This window comes from Coregonus lavaretus, assembly GCF_964263955.1.
Source record: "Coregonus lavaretus genome assembly, contig: HAP1_SCAFFOLD_2785, whole genome shotgun sequence".
NCBI lineage: Eukaryota > Metazoa > Chordata > Actinopteri > Salmoniformes > Salmonidae > Coregonus > Coregonus lavaretus.
Genome location: NW_028162360.1, coordinates 15,845 through 32,721, shown reverse-complemented (window position 1 = coordinate 32,721; position 16,877 = coordinate 15,845). Strand labels below are relative to the sequence as shown.

At 46.3% G+C, this 16,877-nt stretch overlaps 1 protein-coding gene across 1 annotated transcript in view; it reads right to left on the bottom strand.

Annotated features, from left to right (window-relative positions):
* The window catches only part of LOC311119330 (solute carrier family 12 member 7-like), a 54,683-nt gene extending 38,140 nt beyond the window's left edge, over positions 1 to 16,543 (bottom strand). The window contains exon 1 of the mRNA XM_084194050.1: positions 16,494 to 16,543. The gene's annotated coding sequence lies outside the window, so the exon portion shown is untranslated. The remainder of the gene's footprint in view (positions 1 to 16,493) is intronic.
* Between the last annotated feature and the right edge of the window lie 334 nt (positions 16,544 to 16,877).

Below are 16,877 nucleotides of genomic sequence, written 5' to 3'. Positions count from 1 at the left end.
TTTATTGACATTAAAATTAGACTTGGCTAATGCTTGAAATCCAGAAGAAAAGAGAATGTCAATAAAATACTAAAATGAAGACCGCCACAGAAGGCAGTGGCAAGTGGAGATTCTTCTTATTTAGCCACTCTCATTTCCAATGGGTTCTGTTTTAGCATTAGTGTCAGTCTGGCTAGCCGATACCATCAACAGAGGAAAAACTACTGACCCAGACAGAGCATGAAGACTAAACAAACAATGGGAATGAGTTGTTTTGATCTGTGTTACAACCAGGCCTAAAAGCCGACTTGTTACAACAATCAAATAAAATGAGAGGTAATTGTAGCAAATGGCTCAATCTTATGATTCTGTTATGCTAAATAAAGTTCCCTCAAAAAGGGTTGATAAGATGTTTTAGGACCTACTAAATCGCATTAAGCAATCACTAGGCAATATATTTTGCAATACAAGGCTCTACATTGTTCACCTAAATATGCAGGCATAATTCATCCCATATATTTTATCCAATGCTACTTTAGCTAATGCTAGTTTTCAGAGGCTAATAGGATGACATTTCCTCTTGTGAGGGCTTGTATATCAACACACAGCAGACTGGAATGTCAGAGGTGGCCTAAGGCCCACCTGAGGCCTAACAGCCTATGTGGAGAACATTCTGGCACCAAACTGTGAGCCGAGCTGGCCCTTTACCCAGCATTCTGTAGAGCATCGCGCTAAGCAAATGTTTAGAGTAAGCGGAGTAGCAGACAGCCTCTACATAGGGGGTTAAGATACCGTAGGCCTACGTATAGCGCTACTGAGACATTTACGAGCATCTCCCATTTCAACACACCCGATAGCCAGTGTCTCCTTTCCACACCCATTTAAGTAAATATGTGAGTCAACCAAATTAATTCATTCAGACCTGGTGGAGTGTGACCTGTGACTGCTGTGTGCTTTCATCTGTGCAACTTTTGCTGCTTGATCCAGCTGCTGGGAATGAGAGGCTTGCATCCTAAGCCCTGTGGTAATTGTAAAGAAAGTCAGAATGTCATTTTGTGATAGGGGCCATTAAAGTAGAGTAGAGGGTGAAGAGATTATTGCAAATAAATTGATAATGTGTGTGGGGAAGGATAACATAAATATAGGGAATGTGAGTAAATGTGTGGCGGCGTCCGAGGCAAGAGGAAGCGATTCCATGTCACACTTTCGCACTGACAGAAGGTACACGCTACAGGTAATCATTGGCTTTAATGACACTAAATCCCAATGTCATCAAATCCCCTTTGAACCGAGGGTTAATTCCTGTGTGCTGTGTCTAATATTAGTGTGGTGCGTTTCTACTTGCAGCATGCCACGTGTGTAAGGGAACCACTGTGTAAGGATGTCAATGGAGGAGTGATCCAGCAAGAATCCTGGAAGTCAGGATTGCTTTTCAATGGATGATTATAGCAACTATTTATGGCTCCAATAGCAATAGCAGGAAAGTGAAAGTAAAAATAGCATTTTAGTACTTTAGCAGACAATCTTATCCAGGTCGACTTACAGTAGTGAGTGCATTTCAAACTAGTTCATATTGGTTCCCCAGTGGGAATTGAACCCTCAACCCTGGCGTTGCAAGCGCCAATCTCTACCAACTGAGCCACACGGGACCATTTTTCTCAGAGACAATTCAACATTTGTTATTCATATTCTGATATCATAAGCCAATCCATATTAAAGAACACCTTCAAAAGGTTCAGGTCAAGTTCATAAATCTAAGCAAAATAAAACACCTAACGAATGGTAACCAGACAACAATCCTGTATTGTACCAATTCTCAGTTTCCCAGAGCTATAAATGTAGATGCGACCAATGCCAATGACTCTGCAGAAAACCTGTATCATGTCCAATCATGAGACATCCCAGCAGACATCACAGCAGGTGATGAGATCCAAAGTCCCACAGTGAGCATCAACACATCCTCACCATGCCAAAGGAATTCACACTGACCCTGACACTCACAGGATAGGTCCATGTGCCAACTAGCCTCTGTCCAGTCCCCAACAACCGGATGTTCCGGTTTTCAGGGGAAATGGAAAGAGAGCATGTGATGCAACTTCCGCTTTTGGACGATAACAAAGCGACACTCCGTCCTAACTCCTCCTTTAAATTGACTGGATTGGTAGGACAACAGAAGAGAACCTCCCAACACTTTTTTCTTCTTCTTCCCGTCACGACCAATATGTAGGGATCTAGTTTTAGCCGTTTCTTTAGGTTATGTGCCAACAGAGACATGTTGTTGTGCAGGACTGGAATATCATTCAGATGACAATGAGATTACCTCGCAATGCATGTTCGCTCTCTATGCACGAGTTGAGTGTCTGGAGCATTTAAAAAAATAAAAAAAAAATTTTACCAGAAGTGTTTGCATGGGAGGTGTGGGTCAATGTTTGAGTGAGTAAAGGGGGGAGGAGGAGGAGATTTGTGTGTCTAGTCTTGACAATAAATGAAACGTTTGTGTGTGTGTCTATGTGTGTGTGTGTGTGTGTGGGGGGGGGGGGGGGGGGGGGTGGGGGGGGGTAGGAGGAGGGAATAGAGAGGGACGTCGAGGGAGCAGTTGGAAAAAGTCCCAGGAGACACGGTCCAGTTCCATATTGGCTAGCCTACTAAGGCCAAGCTGGTGACCTAGTTTACGGACATGTGGGCACATCATCGCTGGCGTCATACGTGCCTATTCGTCCCTTTTCAAGGTAGGCAGCTACTCCAGGCCAGACAATGGACTGGTTTACCTCTTCAAATGAGAGAACTAGCTGGAGAGAGCGAGAGAGAGGGAAAGAACATCAGAGTGGGTGAGACGGCCAGAGAGAACACAAGAGGGAGAAATAGAGAGCGAGAGCGAAAGAGCGCGCGAGAGAGAGACATACACACAGAGGTCTGAATGAGTGCGGGTCGGGAAAGAGTATACCGTATCCATTGATGGGGCTGGCGGTTGTTATTCTCTGCAGCGATGTTGCGTGTCTCCCCATGTTGTGTAGATTCGGCTGGCTGCTCTAGAAGAATACCGGAATTCTCGTCATTCTTCTCTAAATCTGTGCACAACAAACGCTTGCACGCCATGTCTGGACCCAGGACAGCTCACATAGAAGATATGGGACCCATGCGGTGCCATTTTCACTGTGTTCTTTTGGTCGGAGTCTGTATAGTATGGATTGATGTTTCTACGTCATAGTATAAAGGTCAAACTACCACAGAGGTTGTATAAAGCTTTGCCTGGCCATGTATTAAACAAGCTAACCAAGCAGTGGTCAGTTAAGTGGTTGAGTATCTTCTGCATCGTAATGTAAGAGTCTTACATTGGGCCTATCCTTTGCAGCACTGTGTGTATGTAGGGACTGAGAAAGACCCAACAGTTAGGCCTATCCCAGTCAAAACTCTTATTAGTGAAGCAAACATCTTACTGATGCTGAAGGCCTACAACCAATGTTCCCTGTAAGCTCCCCCGGAACTGCCGCGCAGAAGAAATATCAGCGTGTGCAGAGAAACACAAGATTGAACTTCACTCAACTTTCTAGAATTTTCCCCATTAGTTAACACTTTCAACGTTTCCCTTTACTGTGGGAACTGTGATTGAATCAACGCAATATTAGCCATTTTCAATGCAACATATCGAAACAAAATGATCTATGCAAGACTTAGTATGCGAAACTAACTATACAGTGGGGAAAAAAAGTATTTAGTCAGCCACCAATTGTGCAAGTTCTCCCACTTAAAAAGATGAGAGATGCCTGTAATTTTCATCATAGGTACACGTCAACTATGACAGACAAATTGAGAATTTTTTTCTCCAAAAAATCACATTGTAGGATTTTTAATGAATTTATTTGCAAATTATGGTGGAAAATAAGTATTTGGTCACCTACAAACAAGCAAGATTTCTGGCTCTCACAGACCTGTAACTTCTTCTTTAAGAGGCTCCTCTGTCCTCCCGTCGTTTCCTGTATTAATGGCACCTGTTTGAACTTGTTATCAGTATAAAATACACCTGTCCACAACCTCAAACAGTCACACTCCAAACTCCACTATGGCCAAGACCAAAGAGCTGTCAAAGGACACCAGAAACAAAATTGTAGACCTGCACCAGGCTGGGAAGACTGAATCTGCAATAGGTAAGCAGCTTGGTTTGAAGAAATCAACTGTGGGAGCAATTATTAGGAAATGGAAGACATACAACACCACTGATAATCTCCCTCGATCTGGGGCTCCACGCAAGATCTCACCCCGTGGGGTCAAAATGATCACAAGAACGGTGAGCAAAAATCCCAGAACCACACGGGGGGACCTAGTGAATGACCTGTAGAGAGCTGGGACCAAAGTAACAAAGCCTACCATCAGTAACACACTACGCCGCCAGGGACTCAAATCCTGCTGTGTCCCCCTGCTTAAGCCAGTACATGTCCAGGCCCGTCTGAAGTTTGCTAGAGTGCATTTGGATGATCCAGAAGAGGATTGGGAGAATGTCATATGGTCAGATGAAACCAAAATATAACTTTTTGGTAAAAACTCAACTCGTCGTGTTTGGAGTACAAAGAATGCTGAGTTGCATCCAAAGAACACCATACCTACTGTGAAGCATGGGGGTGGAAACATCATGCTTTGGGGCTGTTTTTCTGCAAAGGGACCAGGACGACTAATCCGTGTAAAGGAAAGAATGAATGGGGCCATGTATCGTGAGATTTTGAGTGAAAACCTCCTTCCATCAGCAAGGGCATTGAAGATGAAACGTGGCTGGTCTTTCAGCATGACAATGATCCCAAACACACCGCCCGGGCAACGAAGGAGTGGCTTCGTAAGAAGCATTTCAAGGTCCTGGAGTGGCCTAGCCAGTCTCCAGATCTCAACCCCATAGAAAATCTTTGGAGGGAGTTGAAAATCCGTGTTGCCCAGCGACAGCCCCAAAACATCACTGCTCTAGAGGAGATCTGCATGGAGGAATGGGCCAAAATACCAGCAACAGTGTGTGAAAACCTTCTGAAGACTTACAGAAAACGTTTGACCTGTGTCATTGCCAACAAAGGGTATATAACAAAGTATTGAGAAACTTTTTTGTTATTGACCAAATACTTATTTTCCACCATAATTTGCAAATACATTCATAAAAAATCCTACAATGTGATTTTCTGGAATTTCTTTTCTCATTTTGTCTGTCATAGTTGACGTGTACCTATGATGAAAATTACAGGCCTCTCTCATCTTTTTAAGTGGGAGAACTTGCACAATTGGTGGCTGACTAAATACTTTTTTTCCCCACTGTACAAGAGATTTTGTTGTAAGCAGAACACATCGGAGTAGGATTCTATTGCATTGACAGGCACGACTCAGGCACATACTCTACACAGACCGGTGTGCCATAACCAATCAGAGCTGCAGTAGGCCTATATGCAAATAGACCATTGTATGGATCTGCCATTCACTTTGAACTGGACTGTATTTACAGCATCAGCGGTCGTGAGTAGATGCACTTGTTTAGAGATCAAAGAGAGCGCTAGCGACCACATCTGTACATTTGTTCATATCCTTTGCTAGTTAGTGAGTTATTAGCCCAGTTATAGATAATTTGTAGTCAGCAATGGGGGAGTGATTGCTTCCTACAAGAGCACAAAACATGTGCATTTCTAGACATCCTTGAAAAGCGAGTCTGGTAAAGAGCTTTATTTTATTTTGTCTTAAAGGGGCAGTGTTGTATTTTGAGACAGGCTTGAATAAGCTAAGTAGCCAATATGCAGAGGGTAGCATAATTAGTCTGATTCTCTGTAATAATGGTATGGGAATAATAATGCATTTTATTTTGTAAAGTGGTTTCTTGCATCAAACAACACAACATTTTCAGTCAACTCCTTGTCTGAAGGACAAGTGGATAAACAGGGTAATGTCAAGCCCTGCATGTTTTTTTTCAAGTCTCATGGATTGTAGGCCTACCTTGAATACCACACATTGGCTGCTACTGTAGGCTGAACGATATAACAGCTATTTCCATGTTAAAATGATATTGGATGCATTTTCTCCATTGTTTTTGATGGTAGGCCACTCTGTTAGGCCTACATTATGATCAAATAGCCACAGTAGCGTACTTGACCACTGTTAAAAATATCTCAAAGCGGGTCAGCCTTAGTGTAAACAGTACATTTGCTCAGTGATGAAAAATATTTGAGGGAACATTGCATACAACCAAAGCTTACCTTAACTTCCATTCTAAACAGCCCCTCAAAAACCAAGGGATAAGCAATTGTTATTGATCAGCCAACAGCATACCACTGCACTGTCAACAAAATAAACCAATGCAGTTTCACCCAAATCATTAGGCCTAAACAGCAACAATGGAGTTTATTGTACGTAGGGGCGGCAGGTAGCGTTGGGCCAGTAACCAAAAGGTCGCTGGTTCAAATACCTGAGTCGACAAGGTGAAGAATCTGTCGATGTGCCCTTGAGCAAAGCACTTAACTCTAATTTGCTCCAGGGGTGCCGTACTATAGCTAACTCTATAAAACAACACTGCACCTATCTGGTGTATGTGACAATAAAATAGATATAGTATTCCCCAGTAAGGCAACGGTGCTTTAAAGTCAAAGGTGAATTGATACAGTTCAATTGCAATCGTGAGAGAGGATTAGCCGTTCAAATTCAATTTACAAGGTGTCTACACAGGCAGACATGCCAGAACTACCCACGCAATCCCAGTCCATCCAATCAGAGAAGTTGCATAACTTGCACTGCATGAACTTAGCTTCAATTATTGTTATCCAGGAGTACAGCAATAGCCGACATGCCCTTTAACTCCAGTTCTCACAACTTTCCTATTCCCAAATGTTTTCATCAGAGCGAGAGGGTGCCCAACAGATTTTCGATACGAAGTTTGGCAATATTATTGCCTTTATTTAACCAGGTTTGTTATTGAGAACACATTCATATTTTCTAAAAATGACCTGAGGGCCAGACAATGAAGGGGCAGGTTCTGCAAATAATAGCCTATGTTTCTTGGGTTGACTCATTCTTACATGTTGCTCACTAGTCTTCCTGTTCTGCCATTGGTGAAAGTTGTGTAAACCCTAACCAATGTGCTCTAGTGAAGCATACAATGGCAACAATGTCTACTGTAAACAGCACTACTGAACTGAGAAAGAGACCAGAATCAAGACTAATTTTGTCCATTTATGTAAAGGAAAATTTGCATTTTACAAAGCAATGTCCCCCCAAAATTTGGTTGAGTTGAAGGAGGTTGTGAGTAGCCAATGAGTTGCCAACAGGAAGTGAGACTCCATAGAGACTCCTCTACAGCACCATCTTTCCCTAAAATGTTTGATATTTCGTTGTTCATTGCTGAGGTAAATGGTTGCAGACACAACCAAAAGTTAAACAATCTTACCAGCCACATTTTTTTTTACATCCTGGGTCATTGGGAGATGCCATTTTAGGTCCCCCATTAGCAGGGTAGGGTTAAATAAACTATGTGGTGGGTATGCAGAGTATAATAAACCCCCTATCAGTTTCATGCAATCCCAAACCTATCAGGGTGAACTACTGTAGACAAGGTCAAACGAGTAGTGGAGGTGCCCTCATTTCCACATAGATGAGTATGGGGGTGAGACAGAAGGGGAGGGTAACGAGGAAGAGGAAGAGGAGTAGGGAGGAGGCATGTCCTGTCTGTGTTGATGAATGAATGCAGGTGCGTGAGCATTAACAATCCCTCTGTCATGACTTCGCCTAACATACACCTGTACAGATGTCACAGCAGGTTTTTTTAGACCATAGATTTTGTTGTAATGTTTGAGTCACTCAAATATCACATGAATACACATTATACATGGCAAAATTTATAGAGTTGCAATAAAATTATATTCATTTTGGGGGGGGGGGGGGGGGGGTTCTCCAATGCTGGAAGGGGGGCCTGAGTGAAAAAGTTTGGGAACCCCTGCTCTTATCAGGGACAGCAGTACTCCTTACCCTGGAAATCTTACCTTACGAGGTCTGGAGTACTGCTGTCCCTGATTATGTTTAGCTAGTATGAAAATTGGAACAGAACCGACCCACAGCAAAAGAAAACTTCAGAATCCATATGAACATCCCTCTGCAGAACGAGTCAATATTTCTGCTTCCTTCAAACAGAGAGGGTAGGAAGACAAGAAAGAGGGGAAACTACTGTGCACCTGTGCTGTGTGACTGAGCTTCAGGTAGTGGTGAACTAATGGGGGAGGCCAAGTGTCTCAGTCTCTATGGTAATAAATGGCCACACACACTATTTATAACCGCTAAGCTCCCCTCAGTGGAAGCTCTGTACAGTAAGCTTTCTAGCACTCTCAATGTTAGTTTGCCTATGGCTCACGGTACGACAGCCAGAGAGAGTGGGAGTCAGAAAGTACTCCCTTCAATCCCTTTAACACGCCTTACTACAACTCAAGCCCAATACAGACACCAAAAGTCATCCCAGGTAAATAAATCCACTTAAAATACCAAGTTTGGGAAAATCACTACTGTAAGTTGCTCTGAATAAGAGCGTCCACTAAATGACTAAAATGTAAGTGTAAAACCTTCACTTGTACAATAGAGAAATGCACACAAAACTAAACATCTCAAGCCGACAGCTACAGAAAATCTATAGAACCCCATAGAACGCCCTGTCAATAGCCATACAATAGGTTAGTACAGCAGACTTTGCAGCACATGTTAATTAGGTAGCAGCCTGGATCTAGGGGGGTAAGAAGGTTAGCGAGATAGAAGTCTGACTCTAGGGGGTAAAAAAATCCTCCAGGTGAGAGTCGGCCAGGCACTTACCCCTCCGTCGCGACTGTGAGCCTTCCCCTTGCTCCATGCTGGAGTGGAGAGAGGCCGAACAGGGGAGAAGTCCCTGTAGTGCTGCTGCTGTTATGGGGGTCCCAGGTGACGGAGGAGAGGCCGGGAGCTGTGTGGCTATGGTAGAGACGCTACGTCGCTGAGCGCTCTGTGAGTGAGGACCAGCTCAGTGTGTGTGTGTGTGTGTGACACTGGCCGACTGAGATGGCAGCAGCCACGCATCACAACCCCCACCCCCCCCCACCCCGATCCTGATCATCACCGCCTCCCTCTCTCTCGCTCACACACACACTCAGAGGGGAGGAGCAGCGAAAGAGGGCCAGAGGAAGGCAGGGAGAGGGAGAAAGTGAGAGTAGGAGAGAGGAAGAGTGAGAGACACAAGTAGGATGAGGGAGAGAGAACAGCTAGCGCTATTATATTCCAAGCCTCTGAACAGAGTGAATGTGGCTCTACTTCAGAGGAGATTTACTGCAGGTAGACAATACAGTACAGACACTCGCATCCTCTAGCACAAACGCAATTGCCTACATGCTAACACACATTCTGTCCTAAATGCCCACACGGGACATTATCCATGATCTGCCTGCCTTGAAACAAAACTGAGACCTTTGCAGGAAAGCCCTGTGCATGACTAAGCAAGTTCCTCTGGTCCATGACAAGACAGATTCATTTCAAAACAACAAAAGCTAGAGTACAATCAATGACAGAATATGTTGCAAGCTGTCAAGCTAGGTTTATAAAGCAAGGGCACGTATTGCAAGAATAATGTGAGTTAACAGAGTGGATAATTGGGTTTGAGAACACTTTATTATGAGTTTAACTGTCGTCTGACTTTCAGTTGACTTTGCAGTTGGATGTGAAGTTGGATGTTTGGAGTATAGTAGGGGATGACGCCTAGCTAAAGCTGATCAATGCAAGTTCTACTAGGGTTTGACATATGATAACTTTGCTCCTGGACTGTACGTTAGTCACATGGTACTGTAGGTGTCTGAGGTGGACAATCGAGCTGTAACCTCACTCCTGGGATTTAGGGAGGTTAGCCTAATCCCAACCTTAGATCACTAAGGTTAAAAAACCACACAGTAAAACAACAGGACAACGATATGATAGTGTCAAACAGTAAAGTAATGATGCAATTTACTGGATTTATCTCTAAATCAGTCGATGTATTGCAACAGATTTCTTTACAAAACAATAGAACCCAATCTAATATTATGTCACGCCCTGACTTATGGGACTCTAGTATGTTGAGTCAGGGTGTGGAGTTCTATTTTGTATTTTCTATGTTCTCTTTCTAGGTGTTGTATTTCTATGTTTGGCCGGGTGTGATTCCCAATCAGAGACAGCTGTCGCTCGTTGTCTCTGATTGGGGATCATACTTAGGCAGCCTGTTTGCTATCATTAGTTGTGGGATCTTGTTCCGTGTAGAGGCTTGTATCGTGTTTAGCCTGAGGACTTCACGTTACGTTGTTTTGGTTCGTGTGTTTATCTTTATAATAAACATGTATGCATTTCACGCTGCGCCTTGGTCTGACCCGTCCTTCAACGACCGTGACAGAAGATCCCACCACCAATGGACCAAGCAGTGTGCCCAGGAGGAGCAGAGAGTATGGACTTGGAGGGAGATAAGAGATGATCTAGCAAGGCAGATGGAGGCCCTGAAAGAGATCAGGGGGGAGAAGGAAAGACAGCCCCAAGAAAAAAAATGTGGGGGGCTAAATGGGTGGTCGGGGATCGACAGAGAGGAGCCCCGACCACTGCACTCATGGGGGCTCAAGGAGGAGTCCTCACTGGAGGAGGACGGGGCACGGAGTGTAAAGGACGGAGACAGTCGTAGATCTCCTGCGCCCCGTACCTGCTCCCCGCACCAAGCCAGTGGTGAGTGTTCCCAGTCCGGCCCGGCCCGTTCCTGCTCCTCGCACCAAGCCAGTGGTGCGTGTCTCCAGTCCGGTACGGCCCATGCCTGCTCCTCGCACCAAACCAGTGGTGCGTGTCGCCAGTCCGGCCCGGCCCGTTCCTACTCCTCGCACCAGACCAGTGGTGCGTGTTCCCAGTCCGGCCCGGCCCGTGCCTGCTCCTCGCACCAAGCCAGTGGTGCGTGTTCCCAGTCCGGTACAGCCCATGCCCGTTCCACCGGTGCCTGGTCCAGCACCGGTCAGCGGCTCCACTCCGGAGCCAGAGCAGTCCGCTCCACCGGTGCTTAGTCCAGTTCCGGTCAGCGGATCCACTCCGGAACCAGAGCAGTCCGCTCCACCGGGGTCTAGTCCAGCTCCGGTCAGCAGCTCCACTCCGGAGCCAGAGCAGTCCGCTCCACCGGTGCACAGTCCAGCTCCGGTCAGCGGCTCCAGTCCAGACCCAGACGTCAGCCCCTCTCCAGGTTCGGGGTCTCCCACACCAGGGCCCAGACAGGGCTTGGTGCATCGTGGGAGGATTGCCGATCCAGGTCCAGACGTCAGCCCCTCTCCAGGTTCGGGGTCTCCCACACCAGGGTCCAGACAGGGCTTGGTGCATCGTGGGAGGAAGGGAAGCAGCACGCCGAGGTCCAGACCAGACCAGGGGCGCAACGGGGAGGCTGAGAGAATGTGGTCGTCACGCCTGGAGCCGGATCCGCCTCCGAGGCGGAATGCCCACCCGGACCCTTCCCTGTTATGTCAGGTTGGTGCGGTCGGAGTCCGCACCTTTGGGGGGGGGGGGGGGGTACTGTCACGCCCTGACTTATGGGACTCTAGTATGTTGAGTCAGGGTGTGGAGTTCTATTTTGTATTTTCTATGTTCTCTTTCTAGGTGTTGTATTTCTATGTTTGGCCGGGTGTGATTCCCAATCAGAGACAGCTGTCGCTCGTTGTCTCTGATTGGGGATCATACTTAGGCAGCCTGTTTGCTATCATTAGTTGTGGGATCTTGTTCCGTGTAGAGGCTTGTATTGTGTTTAGCCTGAGGACTTCACGTTACGTTGTTTTGGTTCGTGTGTTTATCTTTATAATAAACATGTATGCATTTCACGCTGCGCCTTGGTCTGACCCGTCCTTCAACGACCGTGACAGAAGATCCCACCACCAATGGACCAAGCAGTGTGCCCAGGAGGAGCAGAGAGTATGGACTTGGAGGGAGATAAGAGATGATCTAGCAAGGCAGATGGAGGCCCTGAAAGAGATCAGGGGGGAGGAGGAGAGACAGCCCCAAGAAAAAAAATGTGGGGGGCTAAATGGGTGGTCGGGGATCGACAGAGAGGAGCCCCGACCACTGCACTCATGGGGGCTCAAGGAGGAGTCCTCACTGGAGGAGGACGGGGCACGGAGTGTAAAGGACGGAGACAGTCGTAGATCTCCTGCGCCCCGTACCTGCTCCCCGCACCAAGCCAGTGGTGAGTGTTCCCAGTCCGGCCCGGCCCGTTCCTGCTCCTCGCACCAAGCCAGTGGTGCGTGTCTCCAGTCCGGTACGGCCCATGCCTGCTCCTCGCACCAAACCAGTGGTGCGTGTCGCGAGTCCGGCCCGGCCCGTTCCTACTCCTCGCACCAGACCAGTGGTGCGTGTTCCCAGTCCGGCCCGGCCCGTGCCTGCTCCTCGCACCAAGCCAGTGGTGCGTGTTCCCAGTCCGGTACAGCCCATGCCCGTTCCACCGGTGCCTGGTCCAGCACCGGTCAGCGGCTCCACTCCGGAGCCAGAGCAGTCCGCTCCACCGGTGCTTAGTCCAGTTCCGGTCAGCGGATCCACTCCGGAACCAGAGCAGTCCGCTCCACCGGGGTCTAGTCCAGCTCCGGTCAGCAGCTCCACTCCGGAGCCAGAGCAGTCCGCTCCACCGGTGCACAGTCCAGCTCCGGTCAGCGGCTCCAGTCCAGACCCAGACGTCAGCCCCTCTCCAGGTTCGGGGTCTCCCACACCAGGGCCCAGACAGGGCTTGGTGCATCGTGGGAGGATTGCCGATCCAGGTCCAGACGTCAGCCCCTCTCCAGGTTCGGGGTCTCCCACACCAGGGTCCAGACAGGGCTTGGTGCATCGTGGGAGGAAGGGAAGCAGCGCGCCGAGGTCCAGACCAGACCAGGGGCGCAACGGGGAGGCTGAGAGAATGTGGTCGTCACGCCCGGAGCCGGATCCACCTCCGAGGCGGAATGCCCACCCGGACCCTTCCCTGTTATGTCAGGTTGGTGCGGTCGGAGTCCGCACCTTTGGGGGGGGGGGGGGGGGGGTACTGTCACGCCCTGACTTATGGGACTCTAGTATGTTGAGTCAGGGTGTGGAGTTCTATTTTGTATTTTCTATGTTCTCTTTCTAGGTGTTGTATTTCTATGTTTGGCCAGGTGTGATTCCCAATCAGAGACAGCTGTCGCTCGTTGTCTCTGATTGGGGATCATACTTAGGCAGCCTGTTTGCTATCATTAGTTGTGGGATCTTGTTCCGTGTAGAGGCTTGTATTGTGTTTAGCCTGAGGACTTCACGTTACGTTGTTTTGGTTCGTGTGTTTATCTTTATAATAAACATGTATGCATTTCACGCTGCGCCTTGGTCTGACCCGTCCTTCAACGACCGTGACATATTATTACATGTAGCAAAAGGAAATGGTCTGGTAAACAGTTTTTCCTATAATTTTTCCATGAGAAACAGTGACATATTCTAAGGACCTTTTCACCTGACTTTTCAAGAAAAAGGGCTGTCAATGAGAGTGACGGGAGAGCCCATAGCCTAAGTAGTCCTAGAAAGAGTTTAACCAATCTGGTTTGAGATATAGAATTAAAACGGATACTGCCATGCCAACAAGGTACCAACATCATGGGCTGGTTTGCCAAGCTCTGCACCTGTATCCAGGCTGAGAGAGAGAACGCTTGCCTACTGTAATGCCCAAGTCCACTGCCCATTAATCACCTCTCTAAAATCATGTGAACTAGACAGTAAATCACTTAAAAAGATTAGACAAATCCTGTCCTTTTTATAAAACACACCACTGAACTCTGTGCTCTGGTAGGGACATGCAATGGCTTATGGTGGTCACTGGTCAGAGGCTAAACAGTAGTACTAGAACGACCTCGCTTTGCCATCCAGTCACTGGGATTGGATTGACTGCATCTTGATGTCCCCTCTGAAATGGCCTTGGATGAACAAGCTACACTTTGTCATTGAAGCAAAGCTGAGGAGAGTTTGATTGTCAACCTAAAGTATAGGTTGTGCTGCATATTGTGCATATATAATGCAACCAGACTGAAATATCACACAAAGTCTTAAGTGAGGTGAAAGAGAGATACAGTGCGGTCACCAAAAATAGGGATGCTATGGTGAGTAGAGGGAGGGAGCTTGGCTTACTGAGGCTCTGTCAGGTCTGTTGTACTCTGTGAAGCTGTAAGCTTTTAAGACCATCAGGTAAATCACTGTTGTCCATTACGTAACAGGGTGGTGCACTAAGAGTGAGTGAGAGAGAGAGAGAATGAGAGAGTGAGTGAGTGTGAGAGAGAGAGAGTGAGTGAGTGTGAGAGAGAGAGAGAGCGAGAGAGAGAGGAGGGACTGAAGGACAGGGGGGGGGGGGGGGGGGGGGGTCAGCTGGGGGCGATGATCTGGAGGCTCAATTATATGCTTAAACCAACTGACATCAATTACTTACACATACATCATAATGCAAGCAGCATCTACTATAAAGAAGGTACATAGGCTAATACATTCACTACCGCATATCATCCCAAAACTCTTGTTTGTAATGTTGCATGGTGCTCCTCCTTGTAGAGTGAGGGTTGATCAGAAGAGGAGGTAGGGTCTGTTGAAAGTATTCAGGTTAAATGAAAACGTCTGTGATGCTTTTGTTCAACTCACTGATGGAACACAATGTTGCAATGGTTTCCTATAAGAGAAGTGCTCACGTACTGGCTTGGCATTGATTAACTTATTTTGTGGCCTCTTGTGAAATAAAATGCTACCATGATAGCTATGATCAAATTTATTAATATGAATTGCATGAAATTGGATACATTTGATCAATTTGTTAAGTGAAAAAGTCACTGTTTTATTAATATCACAAGAGATGTTATCGTTCGTTCACACACATTCACAGGAATAAAATATTACATGAATAAAAACTGTTAAACAATAAATTATTCAACAAACAATCGGCCTAAATATTTTCAACAACATTTTTCTAAGTCATGGCTGAGTTGGGAAACATAAGGCAGCAATGAATGCCTGCAACCTAAACTGACCTTTAATAAGCAATGATTGAGATGCGGAAATAAAAGTAAAATGGTTGTGAAATTTGCCATTGCATTTGTGGGGAAAAAGTTTTGTTCCTTAAAAGAATCCCTGGTGAAGTCAAACCATCACATGATAAAATCATATATTTTTTAAAGATTTGCATAACATCTTGTAATTAACTCCTGAGAGGAAGAAGTTTACACAAAAGTCACAGTATGCCACTAATTCTCAATAGACTCTAAAACACAAGGGTTAATGGAGAAATGGACAGGATGGAGAGAAGTCGAGGCTTCTCCAGAGGGTGTCACTGTTAGGTAGGGCGGAGATGCAGGACACAACGTTTTGGAACGTTCAGATAGAAATATGGTATGTAGAACAAACATGACTGACATGTTGAATGAGGAATAACGTTGGCTCTATTCATGCAATGTTCGAGAATGTTTTGCAACTGAACGTGGCCCTGGTGCACGCACGCGTGTACACACACACACACGCACACACTTCTTAACAAAAGATTGTCCTTTGTGTGATCGTGATGAAAAGCACGATTACACCAAAACAATAGGCTACCTTTTGGCCAAGGTTGCCCTCTCAATAAGCATCAATGCAATGCACACTTCCTAACGGCATTTGCCAAAGCAATGAACAGGGATACATGAACATGAATAGCTCAAGTAGGAACCAGGTGTTTTCCAGTTTCCCCTTCTAAATTCCAGAACCCATGGTTGTCACAGCAGCCAAACCATAAACGTAGGAAAACAAGCTGCGGGCTGACCACTTTAATAACTGAGGCAATGGACTGAGTGAATCAGCAAATTTACCAGGACTCAGGAGAACTAATGGATGTTCCTCTCTAATAGATTTGAACTTCGTAAACTAAGGCAACAAACAAGACAACTACAGTTTCCACTTCATTTGGTTGCATTATCCACAGTCAGTGGATCTCATTAGTGGGCCTAATGGATGTAAAAGCTACAACCTAATGCCCCACAACACTTCAAGGTTCTCTTGTTTTCACAACTCAAAACTATCTAGCGAATGAACAACAGAAGAATGTCAATAGTGTCGATCGAAGACCACTTAATGGTGGGAGAGTAAGAATGGCAGTGTGTGGGGTCTGTACTGTCCACATTCAAATGCAGTTAAAACCATCCAGAGGCCCTGAGTGGAGTCAACTAGGGCGGCAGGTAGCTTAGTGGGTAAGAGCGTTGTGCCAGTAACCGAAAGGTCGCTGGTTCTAATCCCCGAGCCGACTAGGTGAAAAATCTGTCGATGTGCCCTTAAGCAAGGCACTTAACCCTAATTGCTCCTGTAAGTCGCTCTGGATAAGAGCGTCTGCTAAATGACTAAAATGTAAATGTAAAATGTCAACGTCAGAGGAGAAATAAACTAGCACCAGAAATGATTATAGCTAAACCCAGGAACCTAACAGAACAGCACAGAGGGAGGACAGAGAAAGCAGAAGAGTGGTAGTGTGTGTGTCAAGTCCTGAATCTAATGAAGAAGCATGTGGAACTCACGTGCGCCCTGCAGTTGGGCTGGCCTCCAGAGAGAGGGAGCGAAAGAGAGAGAGAGAGAAAGAAAGAAAGAAAGATAGAAGAGACAGAGAGGGAGTGACTGAGGGAGAGGGGAGAGAGGGAGGGAGAGAAAGAGAGAGGGGACAGAGAAAGAGAAAGAGAGGGGAGAGAGAAAGAGAAAGAGAGGGGAGAGAGAAAGAGAAAGAGAGGGGAGAGAGAAAGAGAAAGAGAAATAGAAAGCCAGAGATAGAGAGATGACAAAAAGCTATCCACCAACAGGCAGACATGTCTCTCTCGCTCTCTCCCACATTCAGCCCCAGGTAAGAGTCTAAAAACACTGCACAGACAAGAGAGGCCTAGTACAGTATAGAACATACATCACTTTTC